The following is a 24,183-nucleotide window of genomic DNA, read 5'->3' on the forward strand; positions in this document are numbered from 1 at the left end:
TACACTAGCGTAGGCCATCGCCCCCGGCAACAACTCCAAATGTTGGGGGTCCCATCGTTGCATAGCTCCAATGACCAACAAAATTATCAATCCGGAGGGATGAGCTACCCGGCTAGGGCATGGAAACACTCACACGATTAGTAAGCTAATCATGGCAACACGAATGGTGACTCTATGAGGTGAGCTTCTCGGCTTGAGGAGGAGCTAAGTCACAATGGTTGGCCACCTTCACATCGACTTTCCCTTCACCTCAAATCAACCCAATCACACACACTTCCCTTCACCTTCAGTCAACCCAATCACACACACTAACGATATTGCAAGACGCACATTGACACTAATCCTATCATGCAACATACTAATCACAAGCACACACACATAGATCTATCGAGCATCACACTCCAATCAAACCTACATGCACACACAAGCAAGAGAGGGCAATCACACAAGATTAGAGAGGGATTAACCACTAATTAGTTACAATCTAGCCAATCAAAGCATCATAGAAAATCATAACAAGCGTACGAGAGACATAATGAAATAGAATTAAGCATTGATTAGTGTTAACCAAGTCACATGAGCAAGGAGAAGCTCAAGGACTCCATAGCCACACACCTCAAGAGCTCTCACCAAAGAGTACTTTCAACAAATGAGCTTGAGAACCCTAATTTCTTTTACACACTGCCTTATATACCTAGGGTAAAAATATGCAATGTCCGGGTGCTCAAGGCCTTTAGGGCTTCACCACTTACTGAATCTGCTACCTAGGCACACTAACTAACATGTTCTTTACAACTTGGAACTCCCATTGAGCTCGTAACACATGAAAATATTACAATGGCTTGAAGTAAATCGTGAATTTATAATACATGACCATTTTGGGAAAATGTGAAAAATGTATAACTCCAATCTTCACTGCATCTTTGTATTCATCCTCGATGTGCATCTGTACGTCTTCGGTCTTTAGCAGCTTTTGTTAACTTCCATTGACTCAGTTAACAATGCTCAAGGTCAAAGATAAATTATTGCATTGCTTTGCACCAAGTTCTATGCATTGCTTGTAGGAAAGCTGATAGAACAAGCTTTTCTTGGAAGACCATGGATGCTACCAAAAAACGAAATTCACTCTATCATCCAAAGTATCCATCTTACAAAGAATTGGCATAAAGGAAGAGGAACAAACTATTGGTTCCCTTGATAGATATTCAAGGTGTAGATCCAGTTTGGGTACCAACAGGTCAACCAAAGCATGAAACATATCTATAATGGACTATATCAAAGAATTCATTGCAAAGGAAAAGGTACTTCCAAGGAGATGCAACCATATGGGTCCCCTCAAGAGCAAAAAAAAGGCTATACCATCATTTGGTCAAATATTACAAAAAATATCCACAAAATTTGAGATTAAGAGAAGGAAACAAAAACAAAAAGTGAAATTCAATAGGAATGCTACTAGGAACCATCATCAATAGTAGGAGATTTGCCTTGAATAGATTGAAAATCAAGATCAGCTAGTTGCAAACCATGCTAAAGAGAAGAAAAATCGGTTAGTTATACAAGACAATAGCTAAAAAATCTTGCAAACCCGAATAATTCACTGGTATTTCCAATTTCCATCTTTACATTCACAAGGAGGAAACTTTGCCGTTTAGGATAAAAGACTTTCCCTTCTACAGACAAAACCCTTGAGCAGGGGCATCACGTCAACTCCGGCAGTCCTACCCGAGTCAAGAAGGCTCATTGGCGTCAGGAGGGCTCATTGGCCGGTTGTCCGAGGGAGGTGGGTGCGTACTGCTCCTTGGTCCAGCTATAGTGGAGCGTCTGTTGTAGGGGGAGGGATCTATGTGCAAAAGGCCAGGGATGGCTCTAGGGGAAGTCTCTTGTTGGCTTATGCCCTTCGTCCTTGGCAGGTTTGTCGGCCCTTATTTTTGCACATCCGATGGAGGCCGCCCCTCCTGGGCTCGCATGGGTTGAAATGGCGGCCAGTTTCTCTCTAATTCGAATTGGCAGCATGTTTTGTAGGGGTGATATACCTGCTGAGCATGGTGACAACACCCAGTTAGTCATTCCATGGGGATTGTCTCCTATGCAAAAGCCTGGACGTGCTCGGGTGTTCTGTGGTGGACTCCGTTTGATGTGAGAGTGCTCTGTTGTCAGTTGTCTCATGCGAGGTGATGTTGGCTAACGATCCCACCTCCCCCCCCGTTGCGGCATGTATTGGGTAGCTTTTTTGACCTTTTAGGTATGCCAGGATCTGTTGGTATCTCTTATGATATGTTTTATACAGTTGAGGCTCTGTGTAAAATCCAGGTATGCTGTCTGTTATGGAACCTTTTTTAGGACTATTGTGGTATGTTGTGGTGCCATGGCTCGTTGTGAGCATGGTCTGTAATGCTATTTTTTTATTAATACATCTCTCACTCATTATTGTGAGTTTTGCCAAAAAAAAGAAGAAGATAAAAGACGTTTCCAAACACTCATTATCCCAATAATGGGGAACACATATGTCCAATAATTATGTCCCATGCCTAGATAGGCCACATGACTTAATCACCACCAACACACATGCATGCTCCTTGTTGAGTGGAGTGTGCTATATACAATTTTGCACCACATATTTAAACATTTAGGTAGGCAAAGGCTGATGCATGCAATGTACACCAGGGCAGTGGTGGAAATTTCAACTACCCTTCCCACACGTCCTTAGGGGTCTAGCCCTAAGGAAGGTGTCTTCATTAGGGTAGGCTTCCATGCGAAAAGCATGCCATTCAGAAACCCCTTCTCAAAGGAGGGGTCCTTTGAAAAAAAGCCTTCACTAGGAAGGGAAAGTTTTGAAAATGCCCTTCAAAGACAAGTTTCACAAAATATCAAAATATAAGGTTGCTTAGTCAAAACTTGAGCCTAAGTTCTAAGGGGTAACTTGGATGTGCTCCATTCGGGATCGACATGTTTGTGTCTAAGCTTTGTGGTGGTAGGAAGTTTCTCTTGGTAGCTTATGGTTTGTTGTTGTCATGCTTCATTTTGTCTTCTTGTGCACTGGACATATTGGGTGGGGTGGCAAGCACCCGATGTGATGGCACCCGTTGCTCGAGATCTTTTTTGAATATTTATTTTTTGTAAAAGCTTGATCTTTATGGTGTCTATGCTTCCCATGGCATGTGATTTGCATGGGGTTGTCATGATCTGTAATGGTGGGTTACTAGTTCGTATAAAAGCCAAGTAGTTTGTAGTGTTTTCCTCCTTTAATATAAATAGCTCCTATTGATCATTGCTTATAAGTTAGAAAATAGAAAATCAAAGCCTATGTTCTAAGGTGGAAAATATAAGTTTATATTTATTTAAAATTTGAGTCCCACCTCCTAAATCAAAGAAGAGATAACACTTTTAATGTATTAATTTTTAAACCAAGACCTTCAAAAAATCAAAATGCGATAGGACTCAAGAGTCGCATGCTTTTTCTACAAATGTAAATGCTTAGCAATGCAAAGTTTGATACAACAACTCTTGTGATGCTTGCCACGTGCGTGCTGGCTCTAGAATCTAGCGGTCTATAAGCTCCTCTTCTAATGTCTAGCCTCTAACGCAGGTGTGACTACAAGCTATCGAGTGTGAACAATCAACAAGCGGTTGATTGCTGGTTCTAGAATCTAGTGGTCTATAAGCTCCGCTTCTAATGTCCTAGCCTCTTGAGTGTGAGCAATCAACAAGCGGTTGAGTTTGGGCATGAATCTCTTAAAGGAAATGAGGAGATAGTGTTAAGGCTCAAGGAAACAATTCACAACAATGAATGGAGTTGGAGCAAGAATCATACATTGCTTGAGGATTCAAGAGACAATAGCTACCGGTACTTAAAGATTCCTTGAATTCAAAGATGCCACATGCCTTAAAGTTTTGAGTTGTGGATCTGGACATTTATTTTAGAGAGAGAGAGAGAGAGAGAGAGAGAGAGAGAGAGAGAGAGACTTGGACAAATTCCTTGGTCATGTCGTCCCTTCCTTTGTTGCAATAGGCATTCACAAAGACACCTTCCTGTTCCTTCCTCTCAAAGGGCCTCACCTCATTGAATTGCCTCTCTGCTCTTGCTTTTCTCAAAGGGCCTCACCTCACAAATGTCCCTCCAACTTGCACACACTTGCACGTGCTTCTTGTGGCACATATTGGCTAAAGTGAGTGCTCTCAAGATGTGTGTGTGTGTGTGTGTGAGAGAGAGAGAGAGAGAGAGAGAGAGGTGTGAACACTGATGGTGATACTTTGAGACGGGACGAGAAGCGGACATAGCTAAGATATAATACACCAATATTCTAAAAATTTGCTACCGATCGAATTTAATTAAAAAATACCTAGTATGTTTTCTAACAAGCTAGCTTCTCTTAAGTATGGAACAACGAAAGGTACATCAAAAGCAAGTGAATATTTTATACCAGGAAACAATTAGGGGGTATGAAGTGACGGGTTGGTACATTTCACATATTTGCCTTGCAGGATGATGGGCAAAGTATATGATGGCACTTCCTCTTGGAAGGCCAACTAAGAGAAGTTCCCTTCCTTATGAAGGACAAGGGCACCCTTCAGCCTTCAATTGTCAAGCCTTCCCGGGCAGAAGTTTGTACATGGATAATATAGGAAACAAGTAGGGAAAATTACCAAAATACCCCTCTAATTTGTGGAAATTCCCAAAATATCCCTCAAATTTCAAAAATTCCCAAAATACCCTTGTATCTATTTTAGCTAGATTGTTCAGGATTTCCTAATCTTTATTTCTTTTGACAATGTATATCCGTTTTTTAGAGCTTAGCATGTAATTTGTCACAAATTACCTCCCAAAAAAAGACAATTATGTTTAAAAATAATGAAGCAATTCATCTCCAAAGCCTACATAACTAGCTCAAATTCTAGTTTTAGTATCTTGTATTCATAGACAATCAGTCTTCTTATGAAAAGCTACAATTTTTTAATTTTTGGATAAATTTACTCTCACATCCAGGGGTATTTTGGGAATTTTGGAAAAGTTGAAGGGAATTTTGGGAATTTTTGACAAAATATGAGGGCTATATTGGGAATTTTTGAAATTTGAAGGGAATTTTGGGAATTTCCACAAATTAGAGGGGTATTTTGGTAATTTTCCCAAACAAGTAACACTCAAGGGGAAGGGAATTATGACTAGGTACATTTGAAGAACGCTAACTAAAACACATACGAGAAAGGCTAGAGTGAAATCAAATTTGGGGAATTTGGTGGGGAGAGAGTCGAGAGTGAGGAGGACTGATCAGTGCTAATGAGAGCGGAGGAGGACCCGGAGCTGTAAGACATAAGAAAGCTGTTGATGGAGGGCATACCCAAGGAGGGAGAGAGGTAGCGAGGCTTGGAAGAGGGCAGAGGAAGGACGATGCTTTCCAGGAGGGTTTGGTGCACCTGGCGCATGCTGGGGCGGTCCTCTAGCCACGGATTGTAGCATAGCAGGCCCACGTGGAGCACGCATTGCCAATGTCGCAGACTCATGGCCAGCGCCGAATCATCCTCTGATCCTGCATTCATCCTCAGCCCCCCCCCCCCCCGCCCCCTTCCACTCTCTGCTCCTACAGTGCTGTCTTGCTCAAGCTGCTGCGGCTCAGCCTGTAGCTCTTCCCCTAGTACTGTGGCAGTGACTGCAGGTGGCGCAGTACTTTTACACATTTGTAAACAGGCAGGATCCAGGGCTTCCATCCTGGGGACTATCTAACACGGGCATTGAGCGGGTGGGATCTACGGTGGGATGAAGGAGAGCCGTAGATCGCGGCAAAGTAATCTCGGGTACCAGAGATTACAAAAAGTAATCTCGGGTACCCGAGATTACTTTGCACCCGAGATTACTTCTCGGCCGACCCTCGAACCCTTGACCTCACCTTTGCGACTCCCATGCCCTAACCACGAGCACCCACGTGTTTATTGTGATGGTATGGGCCCGAGATTACTCTTATACCAAAGGTGACCAAAAGTAATCTTGGGTACAAAAAGTAATCTCGGGTACCCGAGATTACTTTTTATACCCGAGATTACTTTTTGCGGTGCCGACAAGATCTACAGTGCTCGATGCTCTCACCATAGATCCCATGCCCCCATGCCCGTGTTATACAGTCTTGAGGGGCTTCCATGAGCTTGCCGCTCTGCTGCAGCAGCCAAGCCCAGTCCAGCAGCTGCATCTCCTGCGGTTGCAGCGACCCATCCAGCACCCGCCTCCCGCACGCCACCTCCAACGCAAGTACGCCAAAGCTGTACACATTCGCCTTGTCTGTTGCCTTGCCTGTGTACACCACCTCTGGCGCCACGTACCCCGGCGTCCCCACCGCCGTCATCGTCACCACCTGATTGTGCGTTATCAGCCTCGCTAGCCCAAAATCCCCCAGCCTTGCCTCGAAGCTGTCTGTCAGCATCACATTTGCTGCTTTCACATCCCTGTGTAGCACGCACTCCCCTAGCCCTTCGTGAAAATACACCAGCGTCGCCGCCACCCCCACCAAAATCCTCATCCTCCTCCCCTCGTCGAGCTCCTCTCCATCCCTTCTCTTCCTGAACAGATAGCTGTCCAGACTCGCATTGGCCATGTACTCGTACACCAGTAGTGCCTCGCCTCTTTGGTAGCCCCACCCTTTAAGCTGCAGGAGATTGCGATGGAAAATCCGGCTGATTATCTTTCTCTCTGCTACAAACTCGTCCCATCCTCAGCCCCTCTTTCAACCTTTTGACAGCTACAATGTCTCCTTTTGAGAGAGTACCCTTGTACACGCTACTGAAGGCCCCCTCGTCCACCTTCTACTGGTCACAAAAACCCCGCGTGGCTTTTTTGAGGTCCCTGTAGATGTGGCATGGCGCGGATTCAGCGGTAGGAATCATTTCTCGTAAAAGTAACTTATGATTATAATAAGTGTGGACTTCCTTTCCACCTACCTCTATTCCCTAATTCCCACATGGACCCCTTTTTACCTATGCAAGTCTCAACATGTGTCTATTCCCACCTACCTATAATTCCCATGTGATGGATAATCTTCACTCCCTCAACTTGTATATAAATCCCATTAGCTGCCCTCATTTGTAACAAGGTCTTCACTCTCCATTCAAGTGCAATCTATTGTCATTGCTCCATTTCTATCTTGCACTCTCTTATGTCTTGACATTAGCATATTAAGTTATAATAGTGATATTAATCACATTTAAGTTAATCTCTAAGTTCTCACATGGTATCAGAGTACTAGAACTTAAGATTAATTTTTTTAATTAGCGCTAAGAAGATTCCATCTCTCTAGTCCACACTCAAAGACTCACTCTCCATTCTTTTCAAGGAATCCGGAACCTCGAAAGATGGCCAAGTTAACTTCTTCATCTTCCACATCCACCTACAAGCCCCGCTACATTATCGACAAGCTTAACGGCACTAACTACCAAGTGTGGAAGATTCGGATGGAACTCTACCTCACGCAGCTGCAACTTTGGGACGTCACGTCAGGAGTCGAAGAGCAACCTGACCACCCCAAAGACCTTGAAGACAAAGATTCAACATACTTCATCGACACCTATAATACTTGGCATAGTAGAACCAATAGTGCCAAGATGGAGCTCATTCTCCATTGCCAAGATCGGCAAGTCCAAATGGTGAAAAATATAACTCCTGCTAGCGCCATTTGGAAGTTCTTCGAGAAGAACTGCAAGCACACTGACCTCGTCTACCAAGTTTCCCTGATCAAGAAATTGGTAAACACTACCATGCAAGAGGGTCAGTCATCCTCCAAGTTTTTTGAGATGTGGCAAATACTTCTATAAGAAGCACTTATCTCAGGGCTTGCCATCCCTGAAGAGCTTCAAAGTGTGCTCTTATTGGCTTCTCTACCTGCATCATGGAGAGCCTTTATCACTACACAAGCCACTACGGCTAACTTGCAGCTACAAAATCTTGTAGCCAAGATCCATCAGGAGGAAACGCTTCACGACCACACTAGCAGCTCGCAGAAGCCAACAGCACTTGTCACTATGACAAGAAACTCATGCCCTTACAACGGCAAGAAGCCTCAACATTCGGGCCCTCCTCGACAACACAATAATTCTGAAAGAAAGTCGCACTTTCAAAGCCACCACAATCACCAAAATTCAAAGCAATGCGCCAACTGTCATCGCTTTGGACACCTCACAAAGGACTGTCGACAACCACGCAATCAAGGTAATTGTCCTATCTCTCACCCTAATCTATATCCTTCTTACCCTCAAGGGGGGACACGCCATGGCCAACCATCTCCTTTTATTTATGGTCAAGCTCATTATGCTGACATATCTACTTATGATAGCCCATCTTATCCTTTGCAACTATATGCCACCACTATAGCCACTTCATATCCCAATATCTGGCTACTTGATACGGGCGCCACCCATCATATGACATATCACCTACATTGGCTATCCAACATCACTTATCTAGAACACCCTCTAGAAGTATGCCTCGGTGATAACAACATCCAGCTCGCCAAAGCCTATGGAGATGCTGTCATTAACCTACCTAATGGCCTACACACCACTATTTCTCACGTATATTATGTCCCTGGTCTCAAGAAAAATCTCATCTCTGTCAGCGAGCTAACCGACAACGGCATCATCATCAAATTAGTGCGAGAAGGCTGCCACATTTCGACACTAAACAAAGATGGTCAGTATGTCACACTTTTGGTCCCCAAAGCTATGCGTTTTTATCCATTGGGTGATTCATCGCCTGCAAATGCATCTACATCATCCATAAAAACACACTCAAATGGCATTATAGACTAGGACATATTTCTCAACATGTTTTGCACCAACTCACTCATCGCCAACTTGCACTAGGTCTTCCCAAGCACCCCACTCACATCACACTTTGTGAGGGCTGCATTCTTGCTAAAGAACATCATGTCCCATTCCCCACTTCATCATCACGAGCCACTGCACCTCTCGACCTCATACACTCTGATGTTTGTGGCCCATTGCCCGTCAACTGCCTCACTGGCAATAAGTATATGCTTACTTTTATAGATGATTTCTCAAAATACACAACTACTTACTACATGGCCGAGAAATCCTCAACCTTCTCTCATTTTTGCACATTCAAGGCATTAGTTGAGACTAAACATGGCTGCCACATTAAAACTCTCCGCACAGATCATGGTGGGGAATACACTTCTCATGCATTCAAAGATCTATGTCTTTCTACTTGTATTCGACATGAATTCTCCATCACCGACCACCCACAACAAAACGGACGTGCCGGGCGCAAGAATCGCACACTATTCGAAGTTGCTCGTGCCATGCTTCTTCAAGCTAGCCTCCCAGACACCTACTGGGAAGAAGCTACCGCCACTGCGTGCTACATTCAAAACCGCATTCCATCCACCCGCAATCCTACTACTACACCCTACACCCTCTGGCACGGTCACCCACCTCATCTTGGCCACCTTCGCATCTTTGGAAGCATTTCATACCCACTTGTGACACAACCTTTATCAAAACTATCACCACGTGCTCAATGCACAACTTTTTTCGGCTATGGTGATCGCTTTGGCATCAAGGCATACCGCCTCTATATCCTAGACCATCACAAGTTTATCTTTGCCCGCACCGTCGTCTTTGATGAATAATTCATCATCTCAGGCAAATCTTCTCATCAATCTTTGTTGAAGGCCTCACCCACACACACACCCATGCAAATTTTCCACCCTTCTAGGCACAACCTTGAGCCTCCCTTAACCATCTAAAGGCCTTTCCTCATCGCCCATCCACCTCTTCGTGTATCGCATTCTCATGCACAGCCAATCGGCAACACTCCTGCACCACCTCTTACACCCATCTCCTCACACTTGACACCATCACCAACATCGTCCATCCCGACTACCGCTACTTCCATCACACCGCAGACACTCGGTGCTCCACCTCGTGAGCTCCCATCACCTTCGCTACTGGTCTCACCTTTTTGCCGCAACTCCCACGAAACCTTGTCAGTTACTCCCATCCCAAAAGATGTCGACGAAGTCGAGCCTCATAGCTCTACTTCTGTCACCTTGCCATCGATATACACTTCGGCTATACACTTGGACCAAGCCGCCTCTAGATCGCATGGTCGCACCCACTCTCTTCGCGAGATCTATGAAGCCACCAATTTCTCTGTTGTCCTCAATGATGAAATGATTCTTGAACATCCACCAGAGCCTCTTGAAGATGCCCTTCCCCTCTCTGTTCTCGATGCCCTTGCTTCTAGCGAGAGCAAGGAGTGGCATGCTGCTATATTGGATGAACTCCAAGCCCTCGAAGAAGCTAACACTTGGGAGCTTGTGCCACCTCCTAAGAATCATAACATTGTCTCTTGTAAATGGCTATTAAAGAAGAAATACCACCCGAACGGCTCAGTTGATCGCTATAAGGCACGCCTTGTCGCTCACGACTTCAATCAACAACAAGACTACAATATCTACATGTGGCAAATCTCTAAAGGCATGGCTATCTTAGGTGCATCGGATGACATTCCTCTTCTTGACACATCGGAGTACATGATTCTGCAAGCGATTGACTACATCTCTCACGCCTCATCTTATAATTTTAGTTTGATCCCTACCGGATGAACTTCTCATTGAGGAGGGATAGCATGTATCTACGACATGGCTACTTCACAAAGCTCTTTTGTTCATCAATCTCAATGTTACAACGAGAAGTCCGCCCTTAAGGGGGGATGTAAAAGTAACTTATGATTATAATAAGTGTGGACTTCTTTTCCACTTACCTCTATTCCCTAATTCCCACATGGACCCCTTTTTACCTATGCAAGTCTCAACATGTGTCTATTCCCACCTACCTATAATTCTCATGTGATGGATAATCCTCACTCCCTCAACTTGTATATAAATCCCATTAGCTGCCCTCATTTGTAACAAGGTCTTCACTCTCCATTCAAGTGCAATCTATTGTCATTACTCTATTTCAATCTTGCACTCTTTTATGTCTTGACATTAGCATATTAAGTAATAGTGATATTAATCACATTTAAGTTAATCTTTAAGTTCTCACATTTCTATGATGTGCGGGCGGAACCGCCGATCGAACATTCGCTTCTTTTCCATGCGGGACAATGCTAAGACCCCACACGCAGCGGCGCCTAGGAGGATCACTCCTGAGAGTGATAGAGTGAGAGGGAGGACGAACCGGTTCCGATGAGAGGGAGAATTAGCTGGGGAATTAGAAGAGGATACGTGAAAACAGCTGGGAGGTGGATCAACTTGCGGGGCTGGAGGGGGATTAGAGAGGATGAGATCAGGGGAAGGGGGGGTAGCTGCCGGTCGAGTACTAGAGATCATGATGGTATCCTCACTTGCAAAGCTCCAGGAGAAGACAGCACTGCCTTGGACTGATGCACATGAGGAAGCGGAGATCGCCGCATATAAGAGGAGCCGAAGAGATAGGAGAGATCGTAGGTAACATTGACGCTTGGCTGAGATGGTCGTTCGCTGGTATTAGAAGCGAAAACTCGGGTGAGACGCAGAGGGGCGACGTACTCCACCCACGCAAAAATGGTGTAGTTGGCATAGAGATACAGAGGCGTCCAATGTGGCATTCGAAGTGAGGCCATTGAAATCAATGCCAATATGGCTATTGCCGGGATCTGTGTAATTGGGATTCATGTAAGTGTCGAACTCAACAGCAAACAAGTGACGGCTGGGGAAGCTAGTGGAATCGATTGAATTCTCCGATTCGAGACCCAAGTTTCCGCCGCTGCTAGTTTTCGCAGCTCGCTCCTCCCTTTAAAGTTGACCCAATTTCACTAGATCACACTGTTGGTTACTCCACACGGAAGGGGGTAACTCATAAATGAGTTATTTATGAGCTACCCGTTCCCCTCCACTAATTAGTCTGTGGTCATGCCAAGGCGAGTTCGGTTACTTTTTGGATGACAGGTCTAACAGCACCAGAGTGATAGCCGGTTTTACAATTTGCACATCTATGCCTTTTTAGGCATAGTTGGCTAACTATGCCCTGTGCGTGAATCTTTCTCTCTCTTGGCACACGTTGGCAATGGTTCTCGAAACTGGCTAGCTTCCACGTCCTCTCCACGTTTTGGAGCTATTGCACCTAAGTTACATGTGCATCTATCAGAGGACTGTTGGATGAAATGCTAGAAAACTAAGCCTTGTGTGACCATGCCCTAACTGCACCTCTTGGTTGCAAAACAAGCTTTTTACCCCTCATCATCTGCGTGTGTGTGAGGAGCAAGGTGCAAAGGTGGGAGTATGCGCTTCTCCCATTTCTGAATAGAGTTAGAGTGATGAATTAGTTAGACTAATCAATTCATTCATGCTCCCTTTCATAGCATTTAATGGTCCGCTACTCAAGCTAGCCAAATGCAACTGGAGAGAGTTCTTGAAACCGGTGAAAAGATTTGTTGTAAAATCTAATATCTAACCAACCCAAGTGATTTTCTCATATTAAACTAATCATGTAATGTGGGAGAAGAGACGGGAACAAGGGTTAGAATATAGACATGCACTTACAGGTCTATCTCGACACGAGACCAATGGCAAAGGGGTCCAAATGAGAGATGGTCCGTCAAAGAGCAACGCTAGCCAATGGAGCTTAAAGACCTTAGGGTTAGCTTCATTGAAGACCTTAGTGTTAGAAGTCCTTTGACCTTAGGTAAGCTAGGGCTGTGCTTGAGGTGGAACCCCGGCCCAAGCTTGAGGTGTTGTCGTACTACCTGATGACTAAGATGCTTGAGGTGCTTGTCGTGCTTGATGTGGCTGAGATGATTGAGGTGCTTGTCATGCTTAAGATGCTAGGGTTGTACTTGAGATGCGAACCCGGCCCAAGCTTGAGGGGCTTAAGGGCCGAGCTTATGGTGAGAAACTGGGCCCAAGGTTGAGGGGCTTGAGGTGTCACAAAAGTCAACAAATTGTGGGCAAGCCATGCAGGTAGGGGGGGTGGTTGCTTGACCTCTCTCTCTCTCTCTCTCTCTCCCCAAGGGCACCCGTTGCTCAAGAGGCAAGTAGAAAACATGTCAAGCCCCTAGCTAGGTTACCCTCAAGGAGTGTCCAAAGCCGGTTGATCCTTAGAGAGGTCCAATGCATTTATCAAGTCCTCTCTCTCAAAGGGGAAAGGGGGACACTTGTCGTAGGGCTACCCTTGTTGCTTGATATGCATTCGGCATGTGATTGCCCAGGCTTACAGGGGTCCAATGAGTTTCCATGTTGATCTAGAAGAGGAGGTCGACCAAAGCAAGAAGGGGGTTAGCAAGAAGGGGGGTTTCTTGGGGGGTATACTCTCCCATACACACTTACACACTCTCTCATGTTGTGATGTGCAAAGTTCAAGTGCTCCATCTCCTTCTCCAAGCTAGTAGAGAAGTTGAGAGCCTACACCAACACTCTTGGCTACGGAATGCAAATCCAACCAAGAGCCATGCTTCAATGCTTAAGCTTGCCATCTTCTCCATCTTCATTACTATGCTATTATGTATGCTAGCAAGAAGAGTGATGATAAGTGAGGAACTATTTCTAATTTCTCTTATGAATGTTTCTTTCTTTCCTCTTCCCTTCCCTCATTCCCCGCTAGCTCTCACTACCTTTGGTAGTGTTTGATGCCTGGGGACTAAGGCTTGGGATAGTTAATGCTTTTTGCAAAGTCTCTGTTATGCTCGTGATACATGAAGCTTTCCATCTTCATTGCATCACCTAAGTCACAAGGAACACAAAGATTATATTATCGAGGGGTGCACAATGTGATCATGTTAATGTATGATGTGAGTTCAAAAGGAGGGGTTTTAAAATGAAAAAAAATTAGGCAATTTAACAGAGATACAATAAGATAAGTGATTTTTATATTCAATTTTGAAAAAAAAAACCTAAAATAAGGAGTCATTTTCTTTATTCAAACATGTTAAAAGAAGTTTTTTTTTAATACCCCACGAAAGCACGTTATATAGAGGCTATTGAACGGTGAACCCCCGAAGATTGTATTGTACCAAGTCTCTCTTGATGGGATAATCTATAATACAAATGTCTATTGGAGGGGGACCGACTCCACAGAAATTCGGTCCTCAATTTAAATTAGGCAAAATTTGGACTCACAAAGGGGCCCTTTAAAGAGTTTGACTTTACCTCTCTCTACCAAAACGGGCGCATGGATAAATTTTTGCAAACAAACTCCAAAGTTGGCGGAGGTTTGACAATTAGAATGTCCTCTTCAAGCTCTATCTACTGATATATAGTACGCCATGAGATTCCTCATATTTTAGAAGATTCTTTTTTTTATTCACTTAGATTCCAACAGAGTTGTCACATCATAGGTGAATCAAAAAAAGAATCTTCTAAAATATGAGGAATCTCATAGCGTGCTATATATCAGTAGATAGAGCTTGAAGAGGACATTCTAACTGTCAAGCCTCCCCCAACTTTGGAGTTTGTTTGCAAAAATTTATCCATGCGTCCGTTTTGGTAGAGAGAGGTAAAGTCAAAGTCCTTAAAGGGCCCCTTTGTGAGTTCAAATTTTGCCTAATGGTTGTCAAGTTCTTTTAACTCTCTCTCTTGCAAAAGTATCACTACAAGAGGTACTTCACATTAGTGACGGTCGCAATGCGACGTTCAAAAGTGAAAATCCACGGCGTCGCTATTTTCTTTGTTGCATAGCGACGTCTATAGCAACGCTCATAGTGACACCGACATGGGTAAAAAAATACCGAAAGCGCCAAAAACTCAGATCTCATATCTGAGTTTCGACACTCTAGCGAAACAAGTAAACCCGTGCTCTCCCTCCCTCCCTCTCTCTCTCTCTCTCTCTCTCTCCCTTTCTTTCCCCCCCCCCCCCCCCTCCCCACACACACACACACGAGGAGAGGAAGGAGAGCCAGGTATGCTCCTTCCCTCTCCTCTCTCTCATGTTCCCTTCCCCTCTCTCTCTCTCTCTCTCTCTCTCTCTCTCTCTCTCTCACACACACACACACACACACACACACACACACACATTGTGTCTTTGAGAGAGAGAGAGAGAGAGAAAGTAAAGAGAGAGAATGAGAGAGAGATATATAAACAAAGAGAGAGAGAGAGAGAGAGAGGGAAGGGGTTTTTTAATGATAAAAAATTAGGCAATTTAACAGAGATACAATAAGTAAGTGATTTTTATATTCAATTTTGAAAAAAAAAATCCTAAAATAAGGACTCATTTTCTTTATTCAGAATGTTAAAAGAGGTTTTTTTTTTAATACCCCACGAACGCACGTTATATAGAGGCTATTGAACGGTGAACCCCCCGAGATTGTATTGTACCAAGTCTCTCTTGATGGGAGAATCTATAATATAAATAACTATTGGAGGGGGGACCGGCTCCACAGAAATCCGGTCCTCAATTGTTGTTAAGTTCTTTTAACTCTCTCTCTTGCAAAGTATCACTACAAGAGGTACTTCACATTAGCGACGGTCGCAATGCGACGTTCAAAAGTAAAAATCCACGGCGTCACTATTTTCTTTGTTGCATAGCGACATCTATAGCGATGCATAGCGACGTCTATAGCGATGCTCATAGTGACACCGACATGGGTAAAAAAATACCGAAAGCGCCAAAAACTGAGATTTCAGATATGAGTTTCGGCACTCTAGCGAAACAAGTAAACCCGCGATCTCCCTCTCTCTCTCTCTCTCTCTCTCCCCCCCCCCCCCCCCCCCCCCCCCCCCCCCCCACACACACACACACACACACATGAGAAGAGGAAGGAGAGCCAAGTATACTCCTTCCCTCTCCTCTCTCTCATGTTCCCTTCCCCTCTCTCTCTCTCTCTCTCACACACACACACACACACACATTGTGTCTTTGAGAGAGAGAGAGAGAGAGAGAGAGAGAGAGAGAGAGAGCTCTATATATATATCTCTCTCTCTGTCTCACACACACACACACACACATTGTGTCTTTGAGAGAGAGAGAGAGAGAGAGAGAGAGAGAGAGAGTAGAGAAAATATGAAATGAAATGTTATATTAATATTTAAGGTTATGTTAAATTAAAAATTACATTTAAAATTAGGTTAGATTAAGATCTAAGATTAAGTTAGATTACATTTAACTTATATATAAAATTTATGCTAATTTTAAAATTAGGTTAAACTAAAGACTATGTTAAGATTTAATTAGATTTAAGATTAGGTTAGATTACATTTAGGTTTAGGTTAGATTTAAGTTTATGTTGAGTTTAAGGTTAGGTTAGATTTAGATTTACGCTAGATTTAAAATTAGGGCAAGATTTAAGATTAGCTAGCCTGTTAGATTTATGTTAGATTACATTTAGATTTAGGATTTAAGATTAGATTAGGAGCCAGGGTTGACCTTAGAAATGTGGATCGTATGGAGCAATATTGGCCGCAGACAGCACGCGGTGGATCGCTAAAACTCCCTAAAGCGCCATGGATTTTGACAGGATCCCAAGAACTCAAAGTAAAAGAGACCATTTGATCTGTGCAGACCCCCACTGGCGTAATGCACTCGCTCCGAACGTGTTTCACTAAAAAAGGGAAGCTTACCGGTTTGAAGTCATCACACGACTGGCATAAAATGTGTCAGGTATGTTTCAAGTGGAATATATCATAGCAGGAATTGTGTAACAAATTTGTGTGTGGACTTTAATATCATTGCTGGATGTGTTTTGCAGTTTATTTTATCGGTGGCCATTGAGGGATGTTTGTCTCCTGACGTCCGTAACACAATCTACAAACTTGTGAATTTGGTGCAATGGATCTCACAAAAGGAGATCAATGTAGACTCCCTACCATTCGCCAAACTAAATGCTGCGGAGGTTGTGTGCATCTTTGAGAAACACTTTTCTACTACCATGCTAACCATTCAGGTGCATCTTCTTGTTCACATAGTTGATGAGGTGGAAATAGCTGGCACAATACATTCTAGATGGATGTTTTAAAAGTGCCAAGAAAAGAGTTAGCATACATATAGAAGAAAATTTAATCATGGCCCAACATAATCAAGAGAATGTAATTAATATTCAAAACTTAGCTTTGGCTCATGGTATAGCATATGATGATGGTTCTAGAGTTGTCAACTACCTTGTTGACAAGTTACAAGAAACAATGGGAAACCTTATTTTGCAAGCGAAGGTTCAAACCCAAATTCAAGCCCTTCAAGCTCAAATTCCCCCAAGTGTCCAAGAAGAGAGAATTCCTACAAGGCCTCCAAGTGAGAACTCCAAAAGAGGAATCTCTTTGGGTAATGAAGAAGAGATACCGGAAGGATCTCCAAGGAAAACTGTTCAAGAAGAAGAAGTACGCCGTGAACTTTCAAGGGAGAGTATGAAAGTGACACTCCACCTACCTCTGAAAGTGATGCTGCCCCAAGAAGAGAATGGGCACGGTGATCACCTACTCCTCCCAAAAAGAAGAGGAAGTCATCAAGAACTCCCTCCTATGCTAATCCAAAGAAGAGAGAAAGAAATCCAAGCAAGAGAAAGCAAAGAAAGGGGTCACCATATTCACATTCTTCCTCATCATCATCAGTATCTTCTGACATGGTGAACATCAACTTGCCATCCAAGAGAGAGAAGAGAAGGGGTAAACGGAGAAGTTATGCAACATGGAAGAGGGCACGTAAATTGAAGAAATTCAAAGAGGGAAGAAAGAACATCATCTTTCTTACCTAGGATGGAACCTTCGGAGCAACTAATAAAGTATTGGCCGTAATCCAACAATTTGACGTGGCTTTTGGAGATGAATATTTCTTAGAATCTTCAAAGCTCTGAAATGTTTCTATGCATTTTCAAAAGTCAACCGTCAATGGTGAGCAAGCCTGCATAGTCAAGGTGAAGCTCCAAGGACCTAGAAAGCTTTGAGGATTGCTGTTACAAAACAATTCCTTCCAAGTGATGCCAAAGATAAAGTCCTCACGGAATGGCAAAGCTTGAAAATGGCCCCATACGATTCTGTCCAAAAGTATGTGGATAAATTTTGTGAGCTACATCTCAAAGCCACTATCTACAAAAGATAGACTTTGCAAAACGAAAGAAACAATTTTGTGTTGGCCTATCTGAGCAAATGAGTGAGTATATCAACTCACAAATACCTAAAACTATTACGGAGATCATACATCATACTATGGTCTCCTTGAGGATTCATTTCCAACAAGGGACAAAGAAAGGCTCCAACTTAATAGAAGCCAAGGAATCAATGAGCCAAACAGAAAGAACAATGCCACATAGAATTATCCCAAGGCTAACAACAACAACAACAAAGAAACACAAAAGAAAAGGGATACAAAGGTGAAGATAAAATTTCTCTTGAAGAGGTTGAAAGTTATCGTAAAGATTATAGGTGTTTCAAGTGTGGAGAGCAAAGTCATGTTTCCCGGGCATGTCCTAAGCAAAATGAACGTAATGACCACCTAGAGCCACCATGGTGGAAGCTCTAAAAGAGGAAGGACATTGCATAGGAGCGCCACTCTCTTCTGCTTGGGAAAAAGGAAGAGAGTATGATGATTTCATATTGTTTGACCTAGGCTCTACCCACAAACTCATTTTTATTGAGCTATCTACCAAGCTAGGAATTCATGACTTTGAGATGGGAGATGTGGTATAAGCAAATGGAGCTCTCAAAGGACAAGAGGTCTCAATCACTCTATGCGTAAATCTATATTGATAAAGCTACGGCTCCATGTGTAAATCTATATTGATTAAGAAGATTTCTTCATCCCTCCACTCAAGCATGAAGATATTATCCTAGGGGCACCATGGTTTGATCGCATGGCCGCCACTATGAGGTTTCTCGAAAAAAAAGTCCTCTTTTCCTATCAAGGCAAGGATGTTGCACTTGATGTTAACAGTGGAGGCAACACTATACCTCTTGTAGAGACTCAAACTTTAGACAAAATAATAAAAGCTCTCTTTCTTGTTACATGGTTTTTGTCGAGGAGTTTAAGAAAGAATCATGTGTTCCTAATGAAGTTAAAGATGAAAGTAAAGAGGAGTTAGAATTCTCTAGTTTTCTTAGTGATTTTCAAGATGTGTTTACAGATGACATTCCCAGGGAGCTACCTCCCAAAAGGGACAAGAGGATCATTTCATAGAGCTTCTACTAGATACCTCCTAATAAGCCTCCTTATTGTAGTTCATTTTTTCAGTTTGAAATTGAGTATCTAGGACACATTGTATTGAGAAAGGAATGCAAGTAGAACCCAAGAAAAGAAAAAAAGAAAACCCAAGATAATCCTAAAGTTGCAGAGTAGGAGAAAAAAATGAGACCCAAGGCCCTTGCGATTATAAGAGGGTCAACATTACCATTTTGAAGTTATGGTCTTTGGAAAGAAGGTGGAGAGTATCACCTTACAAACCATGAATAATGGGGGCTTAGTTGTTTTACGTGCAATTGTAGCATTGTACCATGTTGATACCTAGAACTTGGAATCCATGTTGTAAGAAGCATTATGCAAGCAGTCAATCTTTATTGATATTGACTTGAAACCTCATAGCTCCTTATTAATGAACTCCCAATATCTGACTCTCCTATTAAAGAAAAATACTCCATATCTATAGATTGATTTACAAGAAATATCATTCAGTGCAATCAAGAATGCTTTGACTAATGCACCTATGTTACAATTACTTGATTTTGATCGACCATTCTTTGTTGTAGTCATTGATACTAGTGAAAAAGGTATCGATGCAGCTCTTATGCAAGATAACCATCCCCTTGCATTTGAAAGTCATAAATTAAAACCCTTTGAATCTAAGTTCAATACATTTGACAAAGAATTGGAAATTTGGAAGCATTATTTTATGGGTGCTGACTTAAAACTGATCGACAAAGTATCAGGTACTTATTACCTCAACCCAAAGTAGATGATAGGCATATCAAGTGGGTTGCTTTTATTCAAAGTTTTTAGCCCAACATTCAATACCAACATGCTAAATAAAACATTTTGGTTGATGCTTTGAGTTGAAGACCCTATCTTAATAATCTATTATTATGAGTACTTTACTTGATTCTATTTATGATACTTATGCACAAGATAATGATTTTAAAACAATATGGTTGCATATGCTTGACAATTTAGTGCACACATTTCTTAAATACACCATACAAGAAATTTTTCTTTACTTCAAACAAAAATTGTGTGTCACAAAACCATTCTCTATTTACTCATTGAAGAATTGCATAAACCACCTTATGCAGGACATAGAGGATGTGCTACTAGTTTTCAAAATTCATGTCGTGACTTTCATTTTCCTACTATGAAAAGTGATGTTAAATAGTATGTTTCATCTTGTTTAATTTTCCAAAAGATTAAAGAATTAACAAGTAAGAAATTAGGTCCTTCACACGCTCTTCCCATTCTTGAAAGACCTTGGGAACACATTTCTATGGATTTTGTTACTAGTTTCCCACATTGTTCACAAGCATGATACGATTTGGATTGTTATTGATCGTTTTCCTTGTTACCATATACATGTGGTAGTGATGTGTGTGAACACACTTAGGACCGTCGGGGCATTTTTTACCTCTTTAGGAGGTTTTTTTCCCCCGTGCATTGTATATACGCCCATTCATTCTAGGGCTATATATCTTTCCATTGCACACTAAGTAATACACTCTCTATTGTGTGCCTTGAGCTTCCTTCGTCTTCTCCAATCTATGTGTGTTTTCTTGCAACCCTAATTCCAACAATTGGTATTAGAGTAGGTTGCGTCCTCTCAGGCTTAGTCGCCAGCTGCTCCAGCATACGCCTACTCACTTTCTTCGATTTCAGGGAGCTTTGGCGAGCATTTGGAGGTCAACAAAATTTTTGGGTGTCCTCATAGAGCTCAGTCTGCTTAGATTTTTGATTCAGGCTCATTTCGGCCTCTATTTCCACTACAAGTAGTGCTGCAAAGGCTATTTCGTTGTTTTGTGCAAAATTTATATCAGACTTGTTGTTTTCTGCATAACAGGTCCCTTACAATCTTCTACAGTTTGTGCTATTTAGCACGTGTTGTTCCTGCTTCGTTCCTCCTCTTTTTGGTCAGTTTTCACATCAGGTGCAGGCATTTGCAATGGCCGACAACAACACAGATGTGTTCAAGATGTTTGCTGCTGAGGACAGATTGGATGGGGACAATTACCCTATGTGGGCTTGCATGATGGAACATGTTCTTGTGTCAAAGGGCGTCTGGAATATTGTGCAGGGCATTGATGTACGTCCTGGTTCTAAGGATGTAGGCGATGTTGAGGATGTTGCAGGTCTTGCTACAAGGATTGCTGTTGTTAGAGTTGGGTTTGCCTACGACGACATAACAAGCTTGTTGGGATGTAAAGGATGCACATGCTCATGTGTTGATTGCATTGTCTGTGAAGAGCACCATTACTCCTCACATTTGTTTAGCAAAATCTACAACGCAGGCTTGGGATATTTTGGATGGTCTTTATGCAAACCGCAATGAGGCAAAATTGCATTGCTATGTAAAGAGCTAGAGTCGAAGATTGTGCATAAGAAAGATGATATGGACATGTGTCAAGGATACCAATGAGCAACTTATTTTTGCAGGTGAAGTCATTTTAGATAGTTCCCTTGTGCAAACTATTCTTGATGCCTTACCAGATTCATAACAGACTTATGCACATTGATGTTGCAAGAGTCACTTTCAAAAAAACAAAGGACTAGACAGCGTACAGTTGAACAGACTTTTATTGTTGCTCAAAGAAAGGGTGGTAACAGCAATGCAACTAGGCTACTGCTTATGGTTCTTCTACGAGTGGAAAATCACATGTTCCTAACGCTTCTGCTGGCAGAAATTTGTCTAGAAATTCTGGTGGTAAGGGCAAAAAGAAGATGCGTTGCCATTATTGTAAAGCTAATGATCACTTGATCAAGCAGTGTCCTAAGTTGAAGGCTAAAGAGGCTAAGAAGAAAGAGGGTGGTTCCACTGCAAATGCTGGCTCCACTACAAATGCAGCCATTGTTGAGTCTTTTGTGAAAGGAGATTGTGATGTTGATGTTGATGCAAAATGGGCTTTTAGTGCAGAGAGCACTTACAATCCTGCTGTCCATGATGCATGCATGTCACTTGCTGCAGATTCACATGTGTGGAATTTTGGTAGTGGTGCTACAAAGCACATTACCTCACATCGTGAATTGTTCACCTCTCTCGAGTCTATCCCTCATGGGAATTCAATCACTTGTGCCAACAATGCCTCTTATTGGGTTCAGGGAGTTGGAAAGGTTGTGCTTACTACTGCAAATGGCAGTTCTTTCACTCTTGTTGATGCACTTTATGTACCTAGGATCAAGAAAAATCTTTTGTTTTTATCTGCACTTGCTAGACTTGGACTTGTAGTCAAATTTGTGAATGACAGATGTACAATTCATGATCTCAATTTTGGTGATGAAATTGTTGCATGTGGCCTTTTGTGCCGTGGGCTATATAAGCTCACTTTGTATGACAAGTGTGTGGACAAAGTTTTGCAAATGCAGTTGCAGATTCAAGGGTTGTTTCAGATGTGAAACTGCGGCATGCATGTTTTGGGCATCTGAATTTTGGCAGTATGCTACGTTTGCAAAAATCCGATATGGTTGCTTCTTTGCTACCTCTTGAAGCACATGTGAAACATGTTTGGAAGGGTTGTATTTTGTGTATAATGCAACATTATAAGTGTCCAAAGGATGGTTCAGTTAGGGCCACATGAAGGTTGCAGCTTGTGCATAGTGATGTTTGTGGTCCCATGCAAACTCCGTCCTTGGGAAACTACCTTTACTTTGTGACTTTCATGAGATTACTCCAAGCATGCATGGGAATTTCCGCTTAAAGTGAACTCCGAAGTTTTTATGTGCTTCAAACGATTTCTGGCTATGGCTGAAAATGTCTCAAAATGTATTATGGGCACCCTCCGTTTTGATCAAGGGAGGGAGTATATGTATCACGAATTTAATTCATTTTTGGCTAGTCGTGGGATAAAACACCAATGTACAGTGCCTTATACAACGCAGCAAAATGGTGTTGCTGAGAGGAAAAACAAGTCACTTACGGAAATGGCACGATGTATGGTCAAAAGTCAATCTTTGCCGCATTCTTTTAGGATTGAGGCCATCATGTGTGCCACTTATGTACTAAATAGGTGTCCTAAAAAAGCTTTGTAGTCTATTGCTCCACATGAAGCATGGCATGAGAGAAAGCCTTCTATTGAGTACACGCGTGTTTTTGGCCATCTGGCATATGCTTTGTGCCACAAACATAGCGCATAAAATAAGATGATAAGGTTTTCAAAGGTATTTTTGTTTGTTCTAGTGCAGAAAGCGAAGGTTATCAATTGTATCATCAACAAACAAAGCGTATTCTAGTTTCATGGGATGTTGTGTTTGTGGAAGATTTTGTTCAGCCCTTGCTGTCATGTACTAGAGACATTAATGTAAGGTCACAGGACATTTATGACACTTTGTTGCTTCTTTTTAGTGATGGAAATATGAAGCTAAATTCCAATGAGTCAAATGTACAGTCTATGGGGGTTTTTGAAAATGTTATAGATCAACCTATTACTGATGCAGATGTACATGATGTACTTGATGAGAAAAGGGCTGAAAATGAGCAGGCTAGAGGTATGCCAAAATGGCTGGTGCCGCATACTTTGCGTGACAGTAAATTGGATGCACCTTTCTCTAGTTGCACTTGTTCACGTTCTTGCCATGCATCTTATGAATCAGATTGTTATGCTTTGGTTGTGTCTAGCCTACATGTTGTTGAGGAACCTCTATCTGTTGATAAAGCACAGAACTCAGAAAATTGGATAGCTGCCATGCAATTAGAATATGATGCACTTATACAAAATGACACATGGACTTTATGTGATTTGCCTCCTGGAAAAAAGGCCATTGGTACAAAGTGGGTTTACAAGTTGAAAGGCAAGCCGCATGGTGAGGTTGATTGCCATAAGGCTCGACTTGTTGCAAAAGGCTATGCACAGCAAAAAGGGATAGATTATGAAGAAAATTTTTCTCACACTTGTCGTATGAATACTGTTTGTTTTCTATGTGCATTGGCAGCTCATTTTGGTTGGGATGTACATCAATCATACATTGTTACTGCTTTCTTAAATGGTGACATGTTTGAGGAAGTAAATGTAATGCAGCCTCACGATTTTGTCAAGAAAGGACAAGAGGACAAAGTGTGCACATGTAAGAAACCTTTATATGGGTTGAAGC

The 24,183-nt window shown here is 42.4% G+C and overlaps 1 pseudogene; it reads right to left on the minus strand.

Annotated features, from left to right (window-relative positions):
* Positions 1-5,205: 5,205 nt before the first annotated feature.
* The window catches only part of LOC147451996 (putative L-type lectin-domain containing receptor kinase S.7), a 46,794-nt pseudogene continuing 27,816 nt past the window's right edge, over positions 5,206-24,183 (minus strand).

The sequence above is a fragment of the Adiantum capillus-veneris genome, chromosome 8 (assembly GCF_014529385.1).
Source record: "Adiantum capillus-veneris isolate H3 chromosome 8, ASM1452938v2, whole genome shotgun sequence".
Lineage (NCBI taxonomy): Eukaryota > Viridiplantae > Streptophyta > Polypodiopsida > Polypodiales > Pteridaceae > Adiantum > Adiantum capillus-veneris.